General features: G+C 66.6%; 14 non-coding genes across 14 annotated transcripts; 5 read left to right on the top strand and 9 right to left on the bottom strand.

Annotated features, from left to right (window-relative positions):
• Positions 1-4,259: 4,259 nt before the first annotated feature.
• On the bottom strand, positions 4,260-4,331 carry TRNAE-CUC (transfer RNA glutamic acid (anticodon CUC)). Its single transcript has one exon. It is a non-coding gene; the product is annotated as a tRNA-Glu (tRNA).
• Positions 4,332-4,647: 316 nt separating this feature from the next.
• On the bottom strand, positions 4,648-4,719 carry TRNAG-UCC (transfer RNA glycine (anticodon UCC)). Its single transcript has one exon. It is a non-coding gene; the product is annotated as a tRNA-Gly (tRNA).
• Positions 4,720-5,437: 718 nt separating this feature from the next.
• TRNAD-GUC (transfer RNA aspartic acid (anticodon GUC)) lies at positions 5,438-5,509 on the bottom strand. The gene has a single exon. It is a non-coding gene; the product is annotated as a tRNA-Asp (tRNA).
• Positions 5,510-6,045: 536 nt separating this feature from the next.
• On the top strand, positions 6,046-6,128 carry TRNAL-CAG (transfer RNA leucine (anticodon CAG)). The gene has a single exon. It is a non-coding gene; the product is annotated as a tRNA-Leu (tRNA).
• Positions 6,129-7,587: 1,459 nt separating this feature from the next.
• On the top strand, positions 7,588-7,658 carry TRNAG-GCC (transfer RNA glycine (anticodon GCC)). The gene has a single exon. It is a non-coding gene; the product is annotated as a tRNA-Gly (tRNA).
• Positions 7,659-13,552: 5,894 nt separating this feature from the next.
• Positions 13,553-13,624, bottom strand: TRNAE-CUC (transfer RNA glutamic acid (anticodon CUC)). The gene has a single exon. It is a non-coding gene; the product is annotated as a tRNA-Glu (tRNA).
• Positions 13,625-13,940: 316 nt separating this feature from the next.
• TRNAG-UCC (transfer RNA glycine (anticodon UCC)) lies at positions 13,941-14,012 on the bottom strand. Its single transcript has one exon. It is a non-coding gene; the product is annotated as a tRNA-Gly (tRNA).
• A 718-nt stretch (positions 14,013-14,730) lies between these two features.
• Positions 14,731-14,802, bottom strand: TRNAD-GUC (transfer RNA aspartic acid (anticodon GUC)). Its single transcript has one exon. It is a non-coding gene; the product is annotated as a tRNA-Asp (tRNA).
• A 536-nt stretch (positions 14,803-15,338) lies between these two features.
• On the top strand, positions 15,339-15,421 carry TRNAL-CAG (transfer RNA leucine (anticodon CAG)). Its single transcript has one exon. It is a non-coding gene; the product is annotated as a tRNA-Leu (tRNA).
• A 1,463-nt stretch (positions 15,422-16,884) lies between these two features.
• On the top strand, positions 16,885-16,955 carry TRNAG-GCC (transfer RNA glycine (anticodon GCC)). Its single transcript has one exon. It is a non-coding gene; the product is annotated as a tRNA-Gly (tRNA).
• Positions 16,956-22,843: 5,888 nt separating this feature from the next.
• Positions 22,844-22,915, bottom strand: TRNAE-CUC (transfer RNA glutamic acid (anticodon CUC)). The gene has a single exon. It is a non-coding gene; the product is annotated as a tRNA-Glu (tRNA).
• A 316-nt stretch (positions 22,916-23,231) lies between these two features.
• Positions 23,232-23,303, bottom strand: TRNAG-UCC (transfer RNA glycine (anticodon UCC)). Its single transcript has one exon. It is a non-coding gene; the product is annotated as a tRNA-Gly (tRNA).
• Positions 23,304-24,021: 718 nt separating this feature from the next.
• On the bottom strand, positions 24,022-24,093 carry TRNAD-GUC (transfer RNA aspartic acid (anticodon GUC)). The gene has a single exon. It is a non-coding gene; the product is annotated as a tRNA-Asp (tRNA).
• A 536-nt stretch (positions 24,094-24,629) lies between these two features.
• Positions 24,630-24,712, top strand: TRNAL-CAG (transfer RNA leucine (anticodon CAG)). The gene has a single exon. It is a non-coding gene; the product is annotated as a tRNA-Leu (tRNA).
• Positions 24,713-24,811: the final 99 nt, after the last annotated feature.

The following is a 24,811-nucleotide window of genomic DNA, read 5'->3' as shown; positions in this document are numbered from 1 at the left end:
CGTCGTGATTCCGTCCTGTGTGTGTAGGATGATGTTTTCAGATCGCTTTCCATTACAGGGGGTGACAGGAGATTGCATCCTATTCCCTGTGGTAGCCTGTGTGTCTTTGCTGGTCGTCTCCTTTCTACTCAGCACTAGTACGGTATGTCCGTTGAGCCCGGCTCTTCATTCATCCCTCCGTCCCTGACTTTGCCCTTGGGAAGCCCGAAGCTGCTTTCCTGTGTCTCGGGGGCTGTCGCTGCTTGGCACAGGGATGAATGTGTACCACACTTTCGATTCCACCCATCTGTGACCTTGTCTGTTTGACTCCCCTCACCAAGGGTCATATTCTGCAGCTCCGGCTGCTGTTGCTGCCAGTGACACTATGTGACTCTTGTGGACGGCTCAGTGACATCGTGTCCTCTCCCTTTCTCTGACAGCGCGTCTCCGTGGGTGAGCCGCTGGGGATGGGCACTAGGGGTTTCTCCCCGTCTTGGCTACGGCAAACGGTGCTGCTACGACCGTGGGGTTTGCATGTGCCTTTCTGAATGAAGAGTTGAGCCTTTCACGGATACGGACCCCGCTCGCCTGTCTCCCGCTTACTTAGTTACCTATGTATTCCGTGTCCTTTTGAAAGCTCACTCCAAAGTCATAGTAGCGGTTGTTGTGCGAGTAGAGTGGATTTCCAACATTGTGCTCCTTTCCGATGGACTGCAACGTGATTCTGTTTCCCAGGTACAGATTTCAGATTTCATGTATGTTTTCAGACTCTTTTCCGCTTGAGGTTATTACAGGGTACTGACTCTTATTGCCTGTGTTGAACTGGATAACCTTGGTGCGTCTCCCATTATAGGCGGTCCTGCGTATCTGTTCGTTGCAGCTCCAGAGTCATCCCTCCACCGCTGCCCTTCCGCCTGCGTTACACTAAGGCGGTTTTCTGCGTGAGCCGGTCTCTCTTCGGCAAATAGGTTCGTTTTGTATTCTTTTACACGTTCCACATGCTTCTGTCCAACTCGGTCTGACGTTCTTCACCAAGTCTAAGAGTCTCTAGGTCCATCATTGCTTGTGACAAATGGCAATCCTTTCCTTTTCTCTTTAGGACCGAGTGATCGTTCCTTGGGACATCTTATGCCACGTCTTCTTGGGCCCGCCGTTCGAGGATGGGCACTGGGGTTTCTTCCGTGTCGTGGCTATGGCAAGTAGTGCTGCAGTGTGCAGGGCGAGTACGGACCTTTAGACCTCTCCGAGGTTAGTTCTCTGCGGGTGTGTACCCAGGACGGGGTGTGCTCGGTCAGATGGGAGCTCTCTTTGGTCCTCATGAAACCCCAGGCATCCCCGCTGCCAACCACCACCCACCATCCCACCCTGATCCCCCAGCAATGGCACACCCGAGACTGGACATCTGGTCCTGATGAGTGGGGACTTGGGTCTCTGGGGCGGGACGGTGGGCCCACCCTGTTCCGACCGGGTCTGGCCCCCGTCTGGCGCTCCGTTTCTGTGGCTCGCTTGCCAGCGTGCTAGCCAGCGCCCGGAGCCCCAGCCCACCGCCGAGCCTGAGCAACCTGCGGCACCGCGCGCCAGGGTGGCACGCACGCTCACCCGCCAGCCCGCCCACACGGCGTGCTCTCCCACCACCTCCCTCACGCCACAGCCCCCTCAGGGTCACCGCCTGCCCTCTGCCTCTCCCGCCAGGCCCCAGGCTCGGGCCCCATCTACCCTCCACCGTCCCCCTGCAGCCCCGGGCCATCTCTCACACACCCTCCCCTGCCCTGGCGTTCACCAGTGCGGGCCTGCCTCCAGCTCCGCAGACCCACCCCTGCCACCTGCCCACCCCGACCGCAGACCTGTCCCAGCCTCACACGGGTGCCTGGCACGGCGTCGCCACCGCCTCCATGCTTCTGCAGAGGCCCTGCTCGAGTGGCCGGCCCATCTCTCGGCCAGGTCCCCGCGAGTCCCATGCCTCCCCTTCCCGCCGGCCCTCCACGCAGACGCCACGCCCAAGCACCCCTGGGCCTGCCTCCCCGCACCCGGCTCGCTGCCGCCCCCTCTCCCTGCGATGGCTCTGCCCCGGTCCCTGATCCTCGTGGGGGCACCCACCAGCCATGGCCCCAGGCAGCTTCGTCCCGCACTCTCACCCACGCACGCTGACGCCCACGGCCCCGGCAGGGGCGTCGAGGAAACCTCCTGCGGCGATGGCTAGCACGCGTCAGGCCACAGGTTCTCCTTTGGCCCAGGGGACTCAGCTTTGTCCCGTCGCCCCCGAGCGTGCCGCCCTCGCCGCACGATTGGTGCCCTTCGTCGGCCGTCCACTCCCCCACCCCCCCACTCCCCAAAGGACACAGTCCTTCAACAGTCGTGAAACCCTTTGGGGTTATAGACGGGCTGAAGCTTGGGCTAAGAGGAGATTGTGGGTGGCGACGACCCCCGGCGAGAGTTCCTGGGGACGTCGATGACAGTCTGTGGAGAGGGATGGAGTTGATCCTGGACAGACAGATTGGAGAGAATGGCAAAGTAGGAGATGTCATATCTAGGGCAGGGGTGCGTGGAACAGGGCGCTCTGTGTGTGTGTGTGTGTGTGTGTGTGTGTGTGTGTGTGTGCAGCCAGGTGCCCACCTTTGGTTCGTTGTCGGGGAGGGACATCTGGTAAACCTTGCCTCACTCCGGGAGGATTGAGAGCTGTGGTCAGGCAAGGGAAACACCATGTTGGTCGGCTTGCCCACCCTGGCCGGCATCACTGCCTGGGGCGCATCTGCCACCTCCCAGCTGGTTGGCTGGGTTTTCCCAGCCGGCCCGCCCCGCCGGGACCTGCGTGCTCCCTCACTTCCCCCGCGCGGTGCTGTGACTCGCAGCACGGGCCCACATTCGTCTTCACCCCTTTGCCTCGGGGAGAGCGAAGAAGAACTCAAGAGCCTCTTGATGAAAGTGAAAGAGGAAAATGACAAAGTTGGCTTCCAACTCAACATTCAGAAAACTAAGCTCGTGGCATCCGGTCCCATCACTTCATAGCAAACAGATGGGGAAACAATGGAAACCGGGCGAGACTTCACTGAGGTGGGGGGGGGGGGGCTCCCCCAAATCACTGCAGATGGTGGCCGCGGCCATGAAATTAAAAGACGTCCGCCTCTTGGGAGAAAAGCTCTGACCAAGCTAGACAGCATGTCGAAAAGCAGAGACATGACTCTGCCACGAGGGTCCATCTCGTGAAAGCCACGGTCTGTCCAGCAGTCACGGACAGATGTGAGAGTTGCAGCATAAAGAAAGCTGAGCGCTGAAGAAGCGATGCTTTTGAACTGCGCTGTTGGAGAAGACTCTTGAGAGTCCCTTGGACTGCCAGGAGATCCAACCAGTCAATCCTAGAGGAAATCAGTCCTGAATATTCATTGGAAGCCCTGAGGCTGAAGCTGACACTTCAGTCAGTCCTCTGGCCACCTGACGCAAAGGACTGACTCCCTGGAAAAGACCTCGACGGAAGGCAGGAGGAGACGGGGACGACACGACACGCCAGAAGGTGAGATGGTTGGACGGCATCGCCGACTCGCTGGACCTGAGTTTGAGCACGCTGCGGGAGTTGGTGATGGCCAGGGAAGCCTGGGCTGCTGCAGTGCCCTGAGCGACTGAACCCATCGATACCGATGCCTCCCGGGCGCCGAGGTCCGCCTCCCAGAGCCCACTCAGGACCAGAACCCTCTTGGAGTCACCAGCGGCGCACGGGAGTCGCAGCCAGCCCGGGACCTGGCACTCAATGGCCAAGCCGCCCAGAGAGGTGGCTGGCATGCGGGACATGGGGAGGCAGGCGTGTCCGTGGCCACTGGCCCCACTCCCAGAGCCAGATCCCCCTCGCTCGTCCTCGGCTGTGGCCACCGCCGCGGCCGCTGCCGGCCCGCGCTGGCGACCACCACAGCCCACGCCCCGACCCCTACCCCCACCCGCCCTGTCCGACCCCACCTCCTCCCCAGCACCACTGCCAGCAGGAGAACCAGCACAAGCCCAGGAGCATCGCCGCTGCCACCAGGGGCAGCAGCCGCCGCCCCTCAGGAGGGAGGGGGCGGGGGCTGGGGCTGGGAGGCCTCAGGCGGGTCGTGGTGGAAGCGGCGCGAGGTGGCCACTGCGGCCAAAAGGTTTGCCCCGGGGGACGGCGGGGGTGGCCTGAATCGCGCTTGGGCTGGAGCTGCAGGGTCCCGGGGCCTCTGTCGCAGCGCTGAGCAAGCGTAGGCTAAAAGGGTGGTGGGGTCGCCGGCGAGGAGATCGGCAGGTGGCGGGCGGAGGGGAAGAAGAAAGGCTTCCCTGACCGGGAATCGAACCCGGGCCGCGGCGGTGAGAGCGCCGAATCCTAACCACTAGACCACCAGGGAGCGTCGGGGTTCGGCCCTCGCCTGCTCCTGCCGAACCCAGCGCCTCCGGGCCGCCCGCCGTCCCGCCGGCCCGCGCCACCGTGGTGCCCACACCCGGCCTTTGCAAGGCAAGTCCAGCCGCCCGCCGGCCCTGTCAGTCCGCCTGCCCTGGCGGGCCGTCTTGCTCTCAGCAGCCTCAAAACACTGCGCGCGCCACCGGCTTCTCGCACACACGCCCAAAGCCGCGCGCCAGCTGCCTGGCTCCCTGCTCCCAGCTCTCTCTGCCCCGAACGCCCCTGCCGGGAGGGCGGCGGACCTCAGCAAAAGGTCGGCCCGCTGCGTTGGCCGGGAATCGAACCCGGGTCAACTGCTTGGAAGGCAGCTATGCTCACCACTATACCACCAACGCTGCTCAGCCCGGGCCGCCGCCAGACGCCGGCCCCGGGCTCGCCCCAGCACACTCTCGCCGCCGCCGCCGCCGCATCCCTGCCCCGACGCCCCGTCAGCGGGAGGCTCTGCGCCGCCGCCGGCGCCACCAGCAGCCCACCAGCAAGCCCATCCGCGCCAGCTCTACGCAGCGGCCGGGGTCCACCGGCCCCACCGCCCCGGGGCGGCGCTCCCGCGGCCTTGCGGTCCCCCGGCCGTTCGCTCCCCGCCGCGGCCCGCGAACGCCTCCGCCCTCACCGCCGGGGGGCAACGCGGGGCACGCGGCTTCCAGCAGCCAGCTGGCCAAAGCCCTTCTCCACCGTGCGCTGGGCGAGGCCACTTCCCACGACGACAGGGGGACACGGGAGCCAGCCGCCTGCAGGCGTCACGGCGCTGTGTCGCGCCGCGCCGCGGGGGCGTCGCGAGCCTAGGAGCCCACTGAGGCAGCCCCTGTGGGCGGGCGGGCCGCAAGATCCGGCTATGGTCGGGCAAGGCCGTGGGGTGGCCAAGGAGGCCGTCGCTCCGCCGTGGCGACCGAGCGCCCGGCGACGACAGAGGGCTCAGGCTGGAGGGCTGCACCGGTAGAGGGGGTCGGCGGTGGCCAGGCGCCTGGTCCAAAGGCGGACGGAGGAGACGAAGGGCCCTTGGGGGCCAGGCGGCAGGACAGAGCGCCACCGCGGCCACCAAAAAGGCTGTGTTGCCTCCCCGTCGGGGAATCGAACCCCGGTCTCCCGCGTGACAGGCGGGGATACTCACCACTATACTAACGAGGACGGCGGCGACCGCCCTGCCGCCCGGCCCCTCTCGGGCTCTCGGGCTGCCTGCCCACGCCTCCCCGTGCCCACCACGGGCCCCGACCCGACCGCCCACCAAACCAACCGCCTCAGTCACAGAGGCGGCCCGCGACCCCGACACGGACCCGGCCCCCCCGGGGCACTGGACACTCCTCGTGCGCGCCGCCTCTTGCCTCCAACGCGGCCATTCCGCCGGGAGAAGGGGGTCCGAGAAGGCAAGCGAGGCTGCGAGGACACGGTGGGCGCGCGCCGGCCCGCGTCTGGCGAGGAGGGGCGCGGGTGAGGAGGGGACGGCCCGCCAAGGGCCGGGCTGGGTCCGGGGCGCGACCGGCGGCGCAGCCGGGCGCCTCGGCCGGCCCCGTCGCTCACCCACACCAGACGGCCGCCTGCCTGCCTGCCTGCCTGCATGCCTGCCTGCCTGGCGCGGCGCACCGCGCGGCCCGCCACGGGCGCCGGGGCTCGCGCCGCGTCGGGTCTCAGCCAGGCGAGCGGCCACGCGCCCGCCCAGGCCCGCCGTCAGGATGGCCGAGCGGTCTAAGGCGCTGCGTTCAGGTCGCAGTCTCCCCTGGAGGCGTGGGTTCGAATCCCACTCCTGACAAGCCAGCCTTTTGGCCCGCCGGACAAACGCACCCGTCCTCCCCGCGCCACAGCCTTTCTCCACACACGCCCGCGCCCCCCCCCCCCCCCCGCCACCTGCACCCCACAACCAGGAACCTTCAGTCCTTCTCATCGCATCTTTCCTCCTCAGCTGGCTGCGGCTGCAGCTGCTGCTTTTCCGGCCTCCCCGCCTGCGCCTCGCGCACCCTCGCCCACCCTCCCACTCGCAAGGCCCCACCCCGCCCCGCCCCGCCCCCGTCGGCGCCGACGCGCGCGGCCCCGCGGCGGGTGGCAAGCCCTCCTCGCTTCGCGGGCGCTGCGACTTCTGCCTGCTGAACGGCCAACTCGCTCTCGCAGCCTTGCTTCCACGTCCGCCCCCGGCCGCTCTCCCTCCGGCCGGCACCCTGTCGTCCGCGCCCGCGCCGCCGGCCCGCCTGCGCCACCCAGCCACACCCAGGCGGCCGAGCCCCCGCGCCTTGCCCGCCAGGGTGCTGCTGCGTGCCCTCCACGCTTCTCCGCCTTGCGGCCTCGGCCGGGCCACACCTGCCTGCCTCCCGCCCGGGACGCGCGCCACGCATCCTTGCTGCGGGCCGGCGAACACCGGCCTTCCGTGCACGAACCCGTCCCGGGAAGGGCGCTCGGCTGGCGTGGGAGCGGAAGCCCTGCGTGCCCGTCCAGCCCACCCACAGGCGCCCAGCCCGCGCGCCCCGGCCCTCGGCGCCACCGCGCCCGTTCCCGGGGGGGAAGCCGCCGCCCGGGCCGGAGCCAAGCCCGGCCTGGCGTGCTCCCTGCCTCAGCCGGCAGTCCCCGAGCCAGGAGCCGCTCTGCCCAAGGGCCCCTCCTCACCACCACCACCACCCACCCTGTCAGAGCGGAGCGCCGGTGAGCGCCGTCGGCCAGAGCGCAGGAGCCAGGCTCACACGCCTTTGGGTCCTCGGGCCTGAGCGCCGCTCGGGGCGGCGGCGGGGGCGCCCCGGGGAGTCGCGCTCCCGCGCTCGCGAGCATCCAGCACAGGCCGAGCCCGGGGTCCCGGCCCCCGCCCGCAATGGCACGCTCCATCCCGCCCCTGCCGGAAAGCCAGCCCGCCAGAGGGGTTTTGGGTCGGGACCCGGCAGGTCGCTGAGAGGAACGTCGGCGCGCGGCCGCGGCGACCACGCAGCGCCTGCCTGCGCCTGGGGTTCCGGCGCCGGGCAGACGGCGTCGGCTCCTGGCCCCCTCGGGCGACACCGACAGCGTCGCGGCGGCCGTGGTCGGCGCAGAAGGCGCGGGACCGGCCGAGTGGGCCGGCGGCCCGCCGCCCCGGGGTCCTGCACGTGCCCGGACCCTGGCTTTGAGGTCGGCCGCCCGTGGTCTCCTGCTCCGATGGAGCAGACAGATGCCCACTGGGCGAGCGGTGAGCAGTGACGGGCGGGTGTTGGCCAGCGCCTCTGGGGCGGCGTCGGGCGGCGGCGGCCACCGGTGCATGGGTGGTTCAGTGGTAGAATTCTCGCCTGCCACGCGGGAGGCCCGGGTTCGATTCCCGGCCCATGCAACCCCAGCGTCCCCTTTTGGTCCCGCACTGCAGTCCCAGAGCCGAGCTAGGTCTGCCCGCTCCAAGGCGCTCAAGGGAGCGCTCCTGCAACCGCTGGCTGCTACCTGCCGCCCGCTGCCTCTCCCACGCAGCTGCCCACGACCCCTCCCGCCCCCACACACGGCCCTGCTGCCAAGCCGCTGTGGCCCCAAGCCCTGCGGGCTCAGCCCCCCGTGTGCCCAGACACCTCCCTTGTGGTTGCTGGCTTCGTCACCCGGACCCAGCCGGTGGCTCACGGATTGCGCTGGAAGGCACACCCCACCTCTGGCAGCCGCCGGCCCCACCTCTTCACCTTTCCCAACGTCTGTCTCCAAGCTCCCTGGCTCACTCTCCCCACACCCCGAGAATCAATCACCCTCCGTTTGCACAGCCAGGAGCAAGGAAGTTGCCACATCTGGCAAGGATACCTCCCTTTTCCCTGGAGGGTCCCTGGAGCATCATCTTGCAGGAGGAGTTCCTGCAGAAGTCCACACGCTCCCGGCCCTGGGCCCAGATCGGTTTCCAACCGCAACACCCTCACCACCTCACACACCACCCCCTCCCCTGGAACCCTCTTGCCCGCCTCACCTCAGCATCAGCCCTGCTCCGCCAGTAACACCACCTCAGCCTGCACCCTCACCATCCCCCTGCTCCCCCAAACGCACCCATTCCACCCACCCCTGCTCCCCACCTCCCCCATCTCCACTCCACACCCCCCCGCCCGCGCGCAAACACACACACACACACACACACACACACACACACAAGCCCGGTTCCTCCTCCATGAGCCATCCCAAATCCTACTCTTGTCAAGGAACCCGCCTCTGCCTTTGTCCCACTGGCCCGTCTCCCCCCAACCCCGACCCCAACCCTTGGCCTGTTCCTTTTTCTGCTTCTTCCAACGCCAGTAGAACTGATTTACTTTCCTGGGTTAGTCTCAGGTGCACGGCACAGTGATTCAGTCCCCTGTTCTTTTCCAGGTGATTTTCCAGTGTGGGTTAAGGCGAGATACGAATACAGATCTCATGCTACAGAGGAAAGCTTTGTTGCTCATCTCCTGTAGGTATACTAGTTCCTCTCTCTTGATCCGACTCCAACTTCGTCCGTCCGCTGCCTTTCCCCTTGGGTAGCCCTATGGACGTTTTCTATGTCTGAAGGTCGTTTTCCCCTTTGCACATAGATTCATTTGCATTCGTTGGCAGAGTCCACAGAGCTTTGTCCCTCTCCACCCGACTCACTTCACTCAGTGGACCCTTCTGTGGGTCCGTCCAGCGTCGCGGCCCGTGGCGATGGCCGCTCCTTCTTGACGGCTGCGTCATATTCCACGGTACACATATACCTCTTCTTCTCGTGCCGCCGGGCACTTGGGCGTTCCCCATGTCTCGGCTCTGGCACAGAGGGCTGCGATGACCCTGGGGGATGCCTGCATCTCTTCCCATCAGGGGTGATGTCTTTTCCCGATGGGTACCCGGGATTGGGTTTGCTGGATCACAGCGTAAGCTCTTCTTTTTCCTATTGCTGGACGGATCCTCGACGGATTGACTTCCAGGGAGCAGTAGATGTTGTTCTGGAAGTGTAGCTGGTCTACACCGTGGTGTCCGTTTCCGCTGGACAGCGTCGTGATTCCGTCCTGTGTGTGTAGGATGATGTTTTCAGATCGCTTTCCATTACAGGGGGTGACAGGAGATTGCATCCTATTCCCTGTGGTAGCCTGTGTGTCTTTGCTGGTCGTCTCCTTTCTACTCAGCACTAGTACGGTATGTCCGTTGAGCCCGGCTCTTCATTCATCCCTCCGTCCCTGACTTTGCCCTTGGGAAGCCCGAAGCTGCTTTCCTGTGTCTCGGGGGCTGTCGCTGCTTGGCACAGGGATGAATGTGTACCACACTTTCGATTCCACCCATCTGTGACCTTGTCTGTTTGACTCCCCTCACCAAGGGTCATATTCTGCAGCTCCGGCTGCTGTTGCTGCCAGTGACACTATGTGACTCTTGTGGACGGCTCAGTGACATCGTGTCCTCTCCCTTTCTCTGACAGCGCGTCTCCGTGGGTGAGCCGCTGGGGATGGGCACTAGGGGTTTCTCCCCGTCTTGGCTACGGCAAACGGTGCTGCTACGACCGTGGGGTTTGCATGTGCCTTTCTGAATGAAGAGTTGAGCCTTTCACGGATACGGACCCCGCTCGCCTGTCTCCCGCTTACTTAGTTACCTATGTATTCCGTGTCCTTTTGAAAGCTCACTCCAAAGTCATAGTAGCGGTTGTTGTGCGAGTAGAGTGGATTTCCAACATTGTGCTCCTTTCCGATGGACTGCAACGTGATTCTGTTTCCCAGGTACAGATTTCAGATTTCATGTATGTTTTCAGACTCTTTTCCGCTTGAGGTTATTACAGGGTACTGACTCTTATTGCCTGTGTTGAACTGGATAACCTTGGTGCGTCTCCCATTATAGGCGGTCCTGCGTATCTGTTCGTTGCAGCTCCAGAGTCATCCCTCCACCGCTGCCCTTCCGCCTGCGTTACACTAAGGCGGTTTTCTGCGTGAGCCGGTCTCTCTTCGGCAAATAGGTTCGTTTTGTATTCTTTTACACGTTCCACATGCTTCTGTCCAACTCGGTCTGACGTTCTTCACCAAGTCTAAGAGTCTCTAGGTCCATCATTGCTTGTGACAAATGGCAATCCTTTCCTTTTCTCTTTAGGACCGAGTGATCGTTCCTTGGGACATCTTATGCCACGTCTTCTTGGGCCCGCCGTTCGAGGATGGGCACTGGGGTTTCTTCCGTGTCGTGGCTATGGCAAGTAGTGCTGCAGTGTGCAGGGCGAGTACGGACCTTTAGACCTCTCCGAGGTTAGTTCTCTGCGGGTGTGTACCCAGGACGGGGTGTGCTCGGTCAGATGGGAGCTCTCTTTGGTCCTCATGAAACCCCAGGCATCCCCGCTGCCAACCACCACCCACCATCCCACCCTGATCCCCCAGCAATGGCACACCCGAGACTGGACATCTGGTCCTGATGAGTGGGGACTTGGGTCTCTGGGGCGGGACGGTGGGCCCACCCTGTTCCGACCGGGTCTGGCCCCCGTCTGGCGCTCCGTTTCTGTGGCTCGCTTGCCAGCGTGCTAGCCAGCGCCCGGAGCCCCAGCCCACCGCCGAGCCTGAGCAACCTGCGGCACCGCGCGCCAGGGTGGCACGCACGCTCACCCGCCAGCCCGCCCACACGGCGTGCTCTCCCACCACCTCCCTCACGCCACAGCCCCCTCAGGGTCACCGCCTGCCCTCTGCCTCTCCCGCCAGGCCCCAGGCTCGGGCCCCATCTACCCTCCACCGTCCCCCTGCAGCCCCGGGCCATCTCTCACACACCCTCCCCTGCCCTGGCGTTCACCAGTGCGGGCCTGCCTCCAGCTCCGCAGACCCACCCCTGCCACCTGCCCACCCCGACCGCAGACCTGTCCCAGCCTCACACGGGTGCCTGGCACGGCGTCGCCACCGCCTCCATGCTTCTGCAGAGGCCCTGCTCGAGTGGCCGGCCCATCTCTCGGCCAGGTCCCCGCGAGTCCCATGCCTCCCCTTCCCGCCGGCCCTCCACGCAGACGCCACGCCCAAGCACCCCTGGGCCTGCCTCCCCGCACCCGGCTCGCTGCCGCCCCCTCTCCCTGCGATGGCTCTGCCCCGGTCCCTGATCCTCGTGGGGGCACCCACCAGCCATGGCCCCAGGCAGCTTCGTCCCGCACTCTCACCCACGCACGCTGACGCCCACGGCCCCGGCAGGGGCGTCGAGGAAACCTCCTGCGGCGATGGCTAGCACGCGTCAGGCCACAGGTTCTCCTTTGGCCCAGGGGACTCAGCTTTGTCCCGTCGCCCCCGAGCGTGCCGCCCTCGCCGCACGATTGGTGCCCTTCGTCGGCCGTCCACTCCCCCACCCCCCCACTCCCCAAAGGACACAGTCCTTCAACAGTCGTGAAACCCTTTGGGGTTATAGACGGGCTGAAGCTTGGGCTAAGAGGAGATTGTGGGTGGCGACGACCCCCGGCGAGAGTTCCTGGGGACGTCGATGACAGTCTGTGGAGAGGGATGGAGTTGATCCTGGACAGACAGATTGGAGAGAATGGCAAAGTAGGAGATGTCATATCTAGGGCAGGGGTGCGTGGAACAGGGCGCTCTGTGTGTGTGTGTGTGTGTGTGTGTGTGTGTGTGTGTGTGTGCAGCCAGGTGCCCACCTTTGGTTCGTTGTCGGGGAGGGACATCTGGTAAACCTTGCCTCACTCCGGGAGGATTGAGAGCTGTGGTCAGGCAAGGGAAACACCATGTTGGTCGGCTTGCCCACCCTGGCCGGCATCACTGCCTGGGGCGCATCTGCCACCTCCCAGCTGGTTGGCTGGGTTTTCCCAGCCGGCCCGCCCCGCCGGGACCTGCGTGCTCCCTCACTTCCCCCGCGCGGTGCTGTGACTCGCAGCACGGGCCCACATTCGTCTTCACCCCTTTGCCTCGGGGAGAGCGAAGAAGAACTCAAGAGCCTCTTGATGAAAGTGAAAGAGGAAAATGACAAAGTTGGCTTCCAACTCAACATTCAGAAAACTAAGCTCGTGGCATCCGGTCCCATCACTTCATAGCAAACAGATGGGGAAACAATGGAAACCGGGCGAGACTTCACTGAGGTGGGGGGGGGGGGGCTCCCCCAAATCACTGCAGATGGTGGCCGCGGCCATGAAATTAAAAGACGTCCGCCTCTTGGGAGAAAAGCTCTGACCAAGCTAGACAGCATGTCGAAAAGCAGAGACATGACTCTGCCACGAGGGTCCATCTCGTGAAAGCCACGGTCTGTCCAGCAGTCACGGACAGATGTGAGAGTTGCAGCATAAAGAAAGCTGAGCGCTGAAGAAGCGATGCTTTTGAACTGCGCTGTTGGAGAAGACTCTTGAGAGTCCCTTGGACTGCCAGGAGATCCAACCAGTCAATCCTAGAGGAAATCAGTCCTGAATATTCATTGGAAGCCCTGAGGCTGAAGCTGACACTTCAGTCAGTCCTCTGGCCACCTGACGCAAAGGACTGACTCCCTGGAAAAGACCTCGACGGAAGGCAGGAGGAGACGGGGACGACACGACACGCCAGAAGGTGAGATGGTTGGACGGCATCGCCGACTCGCTGGACCTGAGTTTGAGCACGCTGCGGGAGTTGGTGATGGCCAGGGAAGCCTGGGCTGCTGCAGTGCCCTGAGCGACTGAACCCATCGATACCGATGCCTCCCGGGCGCCGAGGTCCGCCTCCCAGAGCCCACTCAGGACCAGAACCCTCTTGGAGTCACCAGCGGCGCACGGGAGTCGCAGCCAGCCCGGGACCTGGCACTCAATGGCCAAGCCGCCCAGAGAGGTGGCTGGCATGCGGGACATGGGGAGGCAGGCGTGTCCGTGGCCACTGGCCCCACTCCCAGAGCCAGATCCCCCTCGCTCGTCCTCGGCTGTGGCCACCGCCGCGGCCGCTGCCGGCCCGCGCTGGCGACCACCACAGCCCACGCCCCGACCCCTACCCCCACCCGCCCTGTCCGACCCCACCTCCTCCCCAGCACCACTGCCAGCAGGAGAACCAGCACAAGCCCAGGAGCATCGCCGCTGCCACCAGGGGCAGCAGCCGCCGCCCCTCAGGAGGGAGGGGGCGGGGGCTGGGGCTGGGAGGCCTCAGGCGGGTCGTGGTGGAAGCGGCGCGAGGTGGCCACTGCGGCCAAAAGGTTTGCCCCGGGGGACGGCGGGGGTGGCCTGAATCGCGCTTGGGCTGGAGCTGCAGGGTCCCGGGGCCTCTGTCGCAGCGCTGAGCAAGCGTAGGCTAAAAGGGTGGTGGGGTCGCCGGCGAGGAGATCGGCAGGTGGCGGGCGGAGGGGAAGAAGAAAGGCTTCCCTGACCGGGAATCGAACCCGGGCCGCGGCGGTGAGAGCGCCGAATCCTAACCACTAGACCACCAGGGAGCGTCGGGGTTCGGCCCTCGCCTGCTCCTGCCGAACCCAGCGCCTCCGGGCCGCCCGCCGTCCCGCCGGCCCGCGCCACCGTGGTGCCCACACCCGGCCTTTGCAAGGCAAGTCCAGCCGCCCGCCGGCCCTGTCAGTCCGCCTGCCCTGGCGGGCCGTCTTGCTCTCAGCAGCCTCAAAACACTGCGCGCGCCACCGGCTTCTCGCACACACGCCCAAAGCCGCGCGCCAGCTGCCTGGCTCCCTGCTCCCAGCTCTCTCTGCCCCGAACGCCCCTGCCGGGAGGGCGGCGGACCTCAGCAAAAGGTCGGCCCGCTGCGTTGGCCGGGAATCGAACCCGGGTCAACTGCTTGGAAGGCAGCTATGCTCACCACTATACCACCAACGCTGCTCAGCCCGGGCCGCCGCCAGACGCCGGCCCCGGGCTCGCCCCAGCACACTCTCGCCGCCGCCGCCGCCGCATCCCTGCCCCGACGCCCCGTCAGCGGGAGGCTCTGCGCCGCCGCCGGCGCCACCAGCAGCCCACCAGCAAGCCCATCCGCGCCAGCTCTACGCAGCGGCCGGGGTCCACCGGCCCCACCGCCCCGGGGCGGCGCTCCCGCGGCCTTGCGGTCCCCCGGCCGTTCGCTCCCCGCCGCGGCCCGCGAACGCCTCCGCCCTCACCGCCGGGGGGCAACGCGGGGCACGCGGCTTCCAGCAGCCAGCTGGCCAAAGCCCTTCTCCACCGTGCGCTGGGCGAGGCCACTTCCCACGACGACAGGGGGACACGGGAGCCAGCCGCCTGCAGGCGTCACGGCGCTGTGCCGCGCCGCGCCGCGGGGGCGTCGCGAGCCTAGGAGCCCACTGAGGCAGCCCCTGTGGGCGGGCGGGCCGCAAGATCCGGCTATGGTCGGGCAAGGCCGTGGGGTGGCCAAGGAGGCCGTCGCTCCGCCGTGGCGACCGAGCGCCCGGCGACGACAGAGGGCTCAGGCTGGAGGGCTGCACCGGTAGAGGGGGTCGGCGGTGGCCAGGCGCCTGGTCCAAAGGCGGACGGAGGAGACGAAGGGCCCTTGGGGGCCAGGCGGCAGGACAGAGCGCCACCGCGGCCACCAAAAAGGCTGTGTTGCCTCCCCGTCGGGGAATCGAACCCCGGTCTCCCGCGTGACAGGCGGGGATACTCACCACTATACTAACGAGGACGGCGGCGACCGCCCTGCCGCCCGGCCCCTCTCGGGCTCTCGGGCTGCCTGCCCACGCCTCCCCGTGCCCACCACGGGCCCCGACCCGACCGCCCACCAAACCAACCGCCTCAGTCACAGAGGCGGCCCGCGACCCCGACACGGACCCGGCCCCCCCGGGGCACTGGACACTCCTCGTGCGCGCCGCCTCTTGCCTCCAACGCGGCCATTCCGCCGGGAGAAGGGGGTCCGAGAAGGCAAGCGAGGCTGCGAGGACACGGTGGGCGCGCGCCGGCCCGCGTCTGGCGAGGAGGGGCGCGGGTGAGGAGGGGACGGCCCGCCAAGGGCCGGGCTGGGTCCGGGGCGCGACCGGCGGCGCAGCCGGGCGCCTCGGCCGGCCCCGTCGCTCACCCACAACAGACGGCCGCCTGCCTGCCTGCCTGCCTGCATGCCTGCCTGCCTGGCGCGGCGCACCGCGCGGCCCGCCACGGGCGCCGGGGCTCGCGCCGCGTCGGGTCTCAGCCAGGCGAGCGGCCACGCGCCCGCCCAGGCCCGCCGTCAGGATGGCCGAGCGGTCTAAGGCGCTGCGTTCAGGTCGCAGTCTCCCCTGGAGGCGTGGGTTCGAATCCCACTCCTGACAAGCCAGCCTTTTGGCCCGCCGGACAAACGCACCCGTCCTCCCCGCGCCACAGCCTTTCTCCACACACGCCCGCGCCCCCCCCCCCCCCCCCCCCGCCACCTGCACCCCACAACCAGGAACCTTCAGTCCTTCTCAGCGCATCTTTCCTCCTCAGCTGGCTGCGGCTGCAGCTGCTGCTTTTCCGGCCTCCCCGCCTGCGCCTCGCGCACCCTCGCCCACCCTCCCACTCGCAAGGCCCCACCCCGCCCCGCCCCGCCCCCGTCGGCGCCGACGCGCGCGGCCCCGCGGCGGGTGGCAAGCCCTCCTCGCTTCGCGGGCGCTGCGACTTCTGCCTGCTGAACGGCCAACTCGCTCTCGCAGCCTTGCTTCCACGTCCGCCCCCGGCCGCTCTCCCTCCGGCCGGCACCCTGTCGCCCGCGCCCGCGCCGCCGGCCCGCCTGCGCCACCCAGCCACACCCAGGCGGCCGAGCCCCCGCGCCTTGCCCGCCAGGGGGCTGCTGCGTGCCCTCCACGCTTCTCCGCCTTGCGGCCTCGGCCGGGCCACACCTGCCTGCCTCCCGCCCGGGACGCGCGCCACGCATCCTTGCTGCGGGCCGGCGAACACCGGCCTTCCGTGCACGAACCCGTCCCGGGAAGGGCGCTCGGCTGGCGTGGGAGCGGAAGCCCTGCGTGCCCGTCCAGCCCACCCACAGGCGCCCAGCCCGCGCGCCCCGGCCCTCGGCGCCACCGCGCCCGTTCCCGGGGGGGAAGCCGCCGCCCGGGCCGGAGCCAAGCCCGGCCTGGCGTGCTCCCTGCCTCAGCCGGCAGTCCCCGAGCCAGGAGCCGCTCTGCCCAAGGGCCCCTCCTCACCACCACCACCACCCACCCTGTCAGAGCGGAGCGCCGGTGAGCGCCGTCGGCCAGAGCGCAGGAGCCAGGCTCACACGCCTTTGGGTCCTCGGGCCTGAGCGCCGCTCGGGGCGGCGGCGGGGGCGCCCCGGGGAGTCGCGCTCCCGCGCTCGCGAGCATCCAGCACAGGCCGAGCCCGGGGTCCCGGCCCCCGCCCGCAATGGCACGCTCCATCCCGCCCCTGCCGGAAAGCCAGCCCGCCAGAGGGGTTTTGGGTCGGGACCCGGCAGGTCGCTGAGAGGAACGTCGGCGCGCGGCCGCGGCGACCACGCAGCGCCTGCCTGCGCCTGGGGTTCCGGCGCCGGGCAGACGGCGTCGGCTCCTGGCCCCCTCGGGCGACACCGACAGCGTCGCGGCGGCCGTGGTCGGCGCAGAAGGCGCGGGACCGGCCGAGTGGGCCGGCGGCCCGCCGCCCCGGGGTCCTGCACGTGCCCGGACCCTGGCTTTGAGGTCGGCCGCCCGTGGTCTCCTGCTCCGATGGAGCAGACAGATGCCCACTGGGCGAGCGGTGAGCAGTGACGGGCGGGTGTTGGCCAGCGCCTCTGGGGCGGCGTCGGGCGGCGGCGGCCACCGGTGCATGGGTGGTTCAGTGGTAGAATTCTCGCCTGCCACGCGGGAGGCCCGGGTTCGATTCCCGGCCCATGCAACCCCAGCGTCCCCTTTTGGTCCCGCACTGCAGTCCCAGAGCCGAGCTAGGTCTGCCCGCTCCAAGGCGCTCAAGGGAGCGCTCCTGCAACCGCTGGCTGCTACCTGCCGCCCGCTGCCTCTCCCACGCAGCTGCCCACGACCCCTCCCGCCCCCACACACGGCCCTGCTGCCAAGCCGCTGTGGCCCCAAGCCCTGCGGGCTCAGCCCCCCGTGTGCCCAGACACCTCCCTTGTGGTTGCTGGCTTCGTCACCCGGACCCAGCCGGTGGCTCACGGATTGCGCTGGAAGGCACACCCCACCCCTGGCAGCCGCCGGCCCCACCTCTTCACCTTTCCCAACGTCTGTCTCCAAGCTCCCTGGCTCACTCTCCCCACACCCCGAGAATCAATCACCCTCCGTTTGCACAGCCAGGAGCAAGGAAGTTGCCACATCTGGCAAGGATACCTCCCTTTTCCCTGGAGGGTCCCTGGAGCATCATCTTGCAGGAGGAGTTCCTGCAGAAGTCCACACGCTCCCGGCCCTGGGCCCAGATCGGTTTCCAACCGCAACACCCTCACCACCTCACACACCACCCCCTCCCCTGGAACCCTCTTGCCCGCCTCACCTCAGCATCAGCCCTGCTCCGCCAGTAACACCACCTCAGCCTGCACCCTCACCATCCCCCTGCTCCCCCAAACGCACCCATTCCACCCACCCCTGCTCCCCACCTCCCCCATCTCCACTCCACACCCCCCCGCCCGCGCGCAAACACACACACACACACACACACACACACACAAGCCCGGTTCCTCCTCCATGAGCCATCCCAAATCCTACTCTTGTCAAGGAACCCGCCTCTGCCTTTGTCCCACTGGCCCGTCTCCCCCCAACCCCGACCCCAACCCTTGGCCTGTTCCTTTTTCTGCTTCTTCCAACGCCAGTAGAACTGATTTACTTTCCTGGGTTAGTCTCAGGTGCACGGCACAGTGATTCAGTCCCCTGTTCTTTTCCAGGTGATTTTCCAGTGTGGGTTAAGGCGAGATACGAATACAGATCTCATGCTACAGAGGAAAGCTTTGTTGCTCATCTCCTGTAGGTATACTAGTTCCTCTCTCTTGATCCGACTCCAACTTCGTCCGTCCGCTGCCTTTCCCCTTGGGTAGCCCTATGGACGTTTTCTATGTCTGAAGGTCGTTTTCCCCTTTGCACATAGATTCATTTGCATTCGTTGGCAGAGTCCACAGAGCTTTGTCCCTCTCCACCCGACTCACTTCACTCAGTGGACCCTTCTGTGGGTCCGTCCAGCGTCGCGGCCCGTGGCGATGGCCGCTCCTTCTTGACGGCTGCGTCATATTCCACGGTACACATATACCTCTTCTTCTCGTGCCGCCGGGCACTTGGGCGTTCCCCATGTCTCGGCTCTGGCACAGAGGGCTGCGATGACCCTGGGGGATGCCTGCATCTCTTCCCATCAGGGGTGATGTCTTTTCCCGATGGGTACCCGGGATTGGGTTTGCTGGATCACAGCGTAAGCTCTTCTTTTTCCTATTGCTGGACGGATCCTCGACGGATTGACTTCCAGGGAGCAGTAGATGTTGTTCTGGAAGTGTAGCTGGTCTACACCGTGGTGTCCGTTTCCACTGGACAGCGTCGTGATTCCGTCCTGTGTGTGTAGGATGATGTTTTCAGATCGCTTTCCATTACAGGGGGTGACAGGAGATTGCATCCTATTCCCTGTGGTAGCCTGTGTGTCTTTGCTGGTCGTCTCCTTTCTACTCAGCACTAGTACGGTATGTCCGTTGAGCCCGGCTCTTCATTCATCCCTCCGTCCCTGACTTTGCCCTTGGGAAGCCCGAAGCTGCTTTCCTGTGTCTCGGGGGCTGTCGCTGCTTGGCACAGGGATGAATGTGTACCACACTTTCGATTCCACCCATCTGTGACCTTGTCTGTTTGACTCCCCTCACCAAGGGTCATATTCTGCAGCTCCGGCTGCTGTTGCTGCCAGTGACACTATGTGACTCTTGTGGACGGCTCAGTGACATCGCGTCCTCTCCCTTTCTCTGACAGCGCGTCTCCGTGGGTGAGCCGCTGGGGATGGGCACTAGGGGTTTCTCCCCGTCTTGGCTACGGCAAACGGTGCTGCTACGACCGTGGGGTTTGCATGTGCCTTTCTGAATGAAGAGTTGAGCCTTTCACGGATACGGACCCCGCTCGCCTGTCTCCCGCTTACTTAGTTACCTATGTATTCCGTGTCCTTTTGAAAGCTCACTCCAAAGTCATAGTAGCGGTTGTTGTGCGAGTAGAGTGGATTTCCAACATTGTGCTCCTTTCCGATGGACTGCAACGTGATTCTGTTTCCCAGGTACAGATTTCAGATTTCATGTATGTTTTCAGACTCTTTTCCGCTTGAGGTTATTACAGGGTACTGACTCTTATTGCCTGTGTTGAACTGGATAACCTTGGTGCGTCTCCCATTATAGGCGGTCCTGCGTATCTGTTCGTTGCAGCTCCAGAGTCATCCCTCCACCGCTGCCCTTCCGCCTGCGTTACACTAAGGCGGTTTTCTGCGTGAGCCGGTCTCTCTTCGGCAAATAGGTTCGTTTTGTATTCTTTTACACGTTCCACATGCTTCTGTCCAACTCGGTCTGACGTTCTTCACCAAGTCTAAGAGTCTCTAGGTCCATCATTGCTTGTGACAAATGGCAATCCTTTCCTTTTCTCTTTAGGACCGAGTGATCGTTCCTTGGGACATCTATGCCACGTCTTCTTGGGCCCGCCGTTCGAGGATGGGCACTGGGGTTTCTTCCGTGTCGTGGCTATGGCAAGTAGTGCTGCAGTGTGCAGGGCGAGTACGGACCTTTAGACCTCTCCGAGGTTAGTTCTCTGCGGGTGTGTACCCAGGACGGGGTGTGCTCGGTCAGATGGGAGCTCTCTTTGGTCCTCATGAAACCCCAGGCATCCCCGCTGCCAACCACCACCCACCATCCCACCCTGATCCCCCAGCAATGGCACACCCGAGACTGGACATCTGGTCCTGATGAGTGGGGACTTGGGTCTCTGGGGCGGGACGGTGGGCCCACCCTGTTCCGACCGGGTCTGGCCCCCGTCTGGCGCTCCGTTTCTGTGGCTCGCTTGCCAGCGTGCTAGCCAGCGCCCGGAGCCCCAGCCCACCGCCGAGCCTGAGCAACCTGCGGCACCGCGCGCCAGGGTGGCACGCACGCTCACCCGCCAGCCCGCCCACACGGCGTGCTCTCCCACCACCTCCCTCACGCCACAGCCCCCTCAGGGTCACCGCCTGCCCTCTGCCTCTCCCGCCAGGCCCCAGGCTCGGGCCCCATCTACCCTCCACCGTCCCCCTGCAGCCCCGGGCCATCTCTCACACACCCTCCCCTGCCCTGGCGTTCACCAGTGCGGGCCTGCCTCCAGCTCCGCAGACCCACCCCTGCCACCTGCCCACCCCGACCGCAGACCTGTCCCAGCCTCACACGGGTGCCTGGCACGGCGTCGCCACCGCCTCCATGCTTCTGCAGAGGCCCTGCTCGAGTGGCCGGCCCATCTCTCGGCCAGGTCCCCGCGAGTCCCATGCCTCCCCTTCCCGCCGGCCCTCCACGCAGACGCCACGCCCAAGCACCCCTGGGCCTGCCTCCCCGCACCCGGCTCGCTGCCGCCCCCTCTCCCTGCGATGGCTCTGCCCCGGTCCCTGATCCTCGTGGGGGCACCCACCAGCCATGGCCCCAGGCAGCTTCGTCCCGCACTCTCACCCACGCACGCTGACGCCCACGGCCCCGGCAGGGGCGTCGAGGAAACCTCCTGCGGCGATGGCTAGCACGCGTCAGGCCACAGGTTCTCCTTTGGCCCAGGGGACTCAGCTTTGTCCCGTCGCCCCCGAGCGTGCCGCCCTCGCCGCACGATTGGTGCCCTTCGTCGGCCGTCCACTCCCCCACCCCCCCACTCCCCAAAGGACACAGTCCTTCAACAGTCGTGAAACCCTTTGGGGTTATAGACGGGCTGAAGCTTGGGCTAAGAGGAGATTGTGGGTGGCGACGACCCCCGGCGAGAGTTCCTGGGGACGTCGATGACAGTCTGTGGAGAGGGATGGAGTTGATCCTGGACAGACAGATTGGAGAGAATGGCAAAGTAGGAGATGTCATATCTAGGGCAGGGGTGCGTGGAACAGGGCGCTCTGTGTGTGTGTGTGTGTGTGTGTGTGTGTGTGTGTGTGTGTGCAGCCAGGTGCCCACCTTTGGTTCGTTGTCGGGGAGGGACATCTGGTAAACCTTGCCTCACTCCGGGAGGATTGAGAGCTGTGGTCAGGCAAGGGAAACACCATGTTGGTCGGCTTGCCCACCCTGGCCGGCATCACTGCCTGGGGCGCATCTGCCACCTCCCAGCTGGTTGGCTGGGTTTTCCCAGCCGGCCCGCCCCGCCGGGACCTGCGTGCTCCCTCACTTCCCCCGCGCGGTGCTGTGACTCGCAGCACGGGCCCACATTCGTCTTCACCCCTTTGCCTCGGGGAGAGCGAAGAAGAACTCAAGAGCCTCTTGATGAAAGTGAAAGAGGAAAATGACAAAGTTGGCTTCCAACTCAACATTCAGAAAACTAAGCTCGTGGCATCCGGTCCCATCACTTCATAGCAAACAGATGGGGAAACAATGGAAACCGGGCGAGACTTCACTGAGGTGGGGGGGGGGGGCTCCCCCAAATCACTGCAGATGGTGGCCGCGGCCATGAAATTAAAAGACGTCCGCCTCTTGGGAGAAAAGCTCTGACCAAGCTAGACAGCATGTCGAAAAGCAGAGACATGACTCTGCCACGAGGGTCCATCTCGTGAAAGCCACGGTCTGTCCAGCAGTCACGGACAGATGTGAGAGTTGCAGCATAAAGAAAGCTGAGCGCTGAAGAAGCGATGCTTTTGAACTGCGCTGTTGGAGAAGACTCTTGAGAGTCCCTTGGACTGCCAGGAGATCCAACCAGTCAATCCTAGAGGAAATCAGTCCTGAATATTCATTGGAAGCCCTGAGGCTGAAGCTGACACTTCAGTCAGTCCTCTGGCCACCTGACGCAAAGGACTGACTCCCTGGAAAAGACCTCGACGGAAGGCAGGAGGAGACGGGGACGACACGACACGCCAGAAGGTGAGATGGTTGGACGGCATCGCCGACTCGCTGGACCTGAGTTTGAGCACGCTGCGGGAGTTGGTGATGGCCAGGGAAGCCTGGGCTGCTGCAGTGCCCTGAGCGACTGAACCCATCGATACCGATGCCTCCCGGGCGCCGAGGTCCGCCTCCCAGAGCCCACTCAGGACCAGAACCCTCTTGGAGTCACCAGCGGCGCACGGGAGTCGCAGCCAGCCCGGGACCTGGCACTCAATGGCCAAGCCGCCCAGAGAGGTGGCTGGCATGCGGGACATGGGGAGGCAGGCGTGTCCGTGGCCACTGGCCCCACTCCCAGAGCCAGATCCCCCTCGCTCGTCCTCGGCTGTGGCCACCGCCGCGGCCGCTGCCGGCCCGCGCTGGCGACCACCACAGCCCACGCCCCGACCCCTACCCCCACCCGCCCTGTCCGACCCCACCTCCTCCCCAGCACCACTGCCAGCAGGAGAACCAGCACAAGCCCAGGAGCATCGCCGCTGCCACCAGGGGCAGCAGCCGCCGCCCCTCAGGAGGGAGGGGGCGGGGGCTGGGGCTGGGAGGCCTCAGGCGGGTCGTGGTGGAAGCGGCGCGAGGTGGCCACTGCGGCCAAAAGGTTTGCCCCGGGGGACGGCGGGGGTGGCCTGAATCGCGCTTGGGCTGGAGCTGCAGGGTCCCGGGGCCTCTGTCGCAGCGCTGAGCAAGCGTAGGCTAAAAGGGTGGTGGGGTCGCCGGCGAGGAGATCGGCAGGTGGCGGGCGGAGGGGAAGAAGAAAGGCTTCCCTGACCGGGAATCGAACCCGGGCCGCGGCGGTGAGAGCGCCGAATCCTAACCACTAGACCACCAGGGAGCGTCGGGGTTCGGCCCTCGCCTGCTCCTGCCGAACCCAGCGCCTCCGGGCCGCCCGCCGTCCCGCCGGCCCGCGCCACCGTGGTGCCCACACCCGGCCTTTGCAAGGCAAGTCCAGCCGCCCGCCGGCCCTGTCAGTCCGCCTGCCCTGGCGGGCCGTCTTGCTCTCAGCAGCCTCAAAACACTGCGCGCGCCACCGGCTTCTCGCACACACGCCCAAAGCCGCGCGCCAGCTGCCTGGCTCCCTGCTCCCAGCTCTCTCTGCCCCGAACGCCCCTGCCGGGAGGGCGGCGGACCTCAGCAAAAGGTCGGCCCGCTGCGTTGGCCGGGAATCGAACCCGGGTCAACTGCTTGGAAGGCAGCTATGCTCACCACTATACCACCAACGCTGCTCAGCCCGGGCCGCCGCCAGACGCCGGCCCCGGGCTCGCCCCAGCACACTCTCGCCGCCGCCGCCGCCGCATCCCTGCCCCGACGCCCCGTCAGCGGGAGGCTCTGCGCCGCCGCCGGCGCCACCAGCAGCCCACCAGCAAGCCCATCCGCGCCAGCTCTACGCAGCGGCCGGGGTCCACCGGCCCCACCGCCCCGGGGCGGCGCTCCCGCGGCCTTGCGGTCCCCCGGCCGTTCGCTCCCCGCCGCGGCCCGCGAACGCCTCCGCCCTCACCGCCGGGGGGCAACGCGGGGCACGCGGCTTCCAGCAGCCAGCTGGCCAAAGCCCTTCTCCACCGTGCGCTGGGCGAGGCCACTTCCCACGACGACAGGGGGACACGGGAGCCAGCCGCCTGCAGGCGTCACGGCGCTGTGTCGCGCCGCGCCGCGGGGGCGTCGCGAGCCTAGGAGCCCACTGAGGCAGCCCCTGTGGGCGGGCGGGCCGCAAGATCCGGCTATGGTCGGGCAAGGCCGTGGGGTGGCCAAGGAGGCCGTCGCTCCGCCGTGGCGACCGAGCGCCCGGCGACGACAGAGGGCTCAGGCTGGAGGGCTGCACCGGTAGAGGGGGTCGGCGGTGGCCAGGCGCCTGGTCCAAAGGCGGACGGAGGAGACGAAGGGCCCTTGGGGGCCAGGCGGCAGGACAGAGCGCCACCGCGGCCACCAAAAAGGCTGTGTTGCCTCCCCGTCGGGGAATCGAACCCCGGTCTCCCGCGTGACAGGCGGGGATACTCACCACTATACTAACGAGGACGGCGGCGACCGCCCTGCCGCCCGGCCCCTCTCGGGCTCTCGGGCTGCCTGCCCACGCCTCCCCGTGCCCACCACGGGCCCCGACCCGACCGCCCACCAAACCAACCGCCTCAGTCACAGAGGCGGCCCGCGACCCCGACACGGACCCGGCCCCCCCGGGGCACTGGACACTCCTCGTGCGCGCCGCCTCTTGCCTCCAACGCGGCCATTCCGCCGGGAGAAGGGGGTCCGAGAAGGCAAGCGAGGCTGCGAGGACACGGTGGGCGCGCGCCGGCCCGCGTCTGGCGAGGAGGGGCGCGGGTGAGGAGGGGACGGCCCGCCAAGGGCCGGGCTGGGTCCGGGGCGCGACCGGCGGCGCAGCCGGGCGCCTCGGCCGGCCCCGTCGCTCACCCACACCAGACGGCCGCCTGCCTGCCTGCCTGCCTGCATGCCTGCCTGCCTGGCGCGGCGCACCGCGCGGCCCGCCACGGGCGCCGGGGCTCGCGCCGCGTCGGGTCTCAGCCAGGCGAGCGGCCACGCGCCCGCCCAGGCCCGCCGTCAGGATGGCCGAGCGGTCTAAGGCGCTGCGTTCAGGTCGCAGTCTCCCCTGGAGGCGTGGGTTCGAATCCCACTCCTGACAAGCCAGCCTTTTGGCCCGCCGGACAAACGCACCCGTCCTCCCCGCGCCACAGCCTTTCTCCACACACGCCCGCGCCCCCCCCCCCCCCCCCCGCCACCT

The sequence above is a fragment of the Dama dama genome, unplaced genomic scaffold (assembly GCF_033118175.1).
Source record: "Dama dama isolate Ldn47 unplaced genomic scaffold, ASM3311817v1 ptg000432l, whole genome shotgun sequence".
NCBI classification, from domain to species: Eukaryota; Metazoa; Chordata; class Mammalia; order Artiodactyla; family Cervidae; genus Dama; species Dama dama.
The sequence above is the reverse complement of the archived record's forward strand: the minus strand, read 5'-3'. Positions and strand labels throughout refer to the sequence as shown.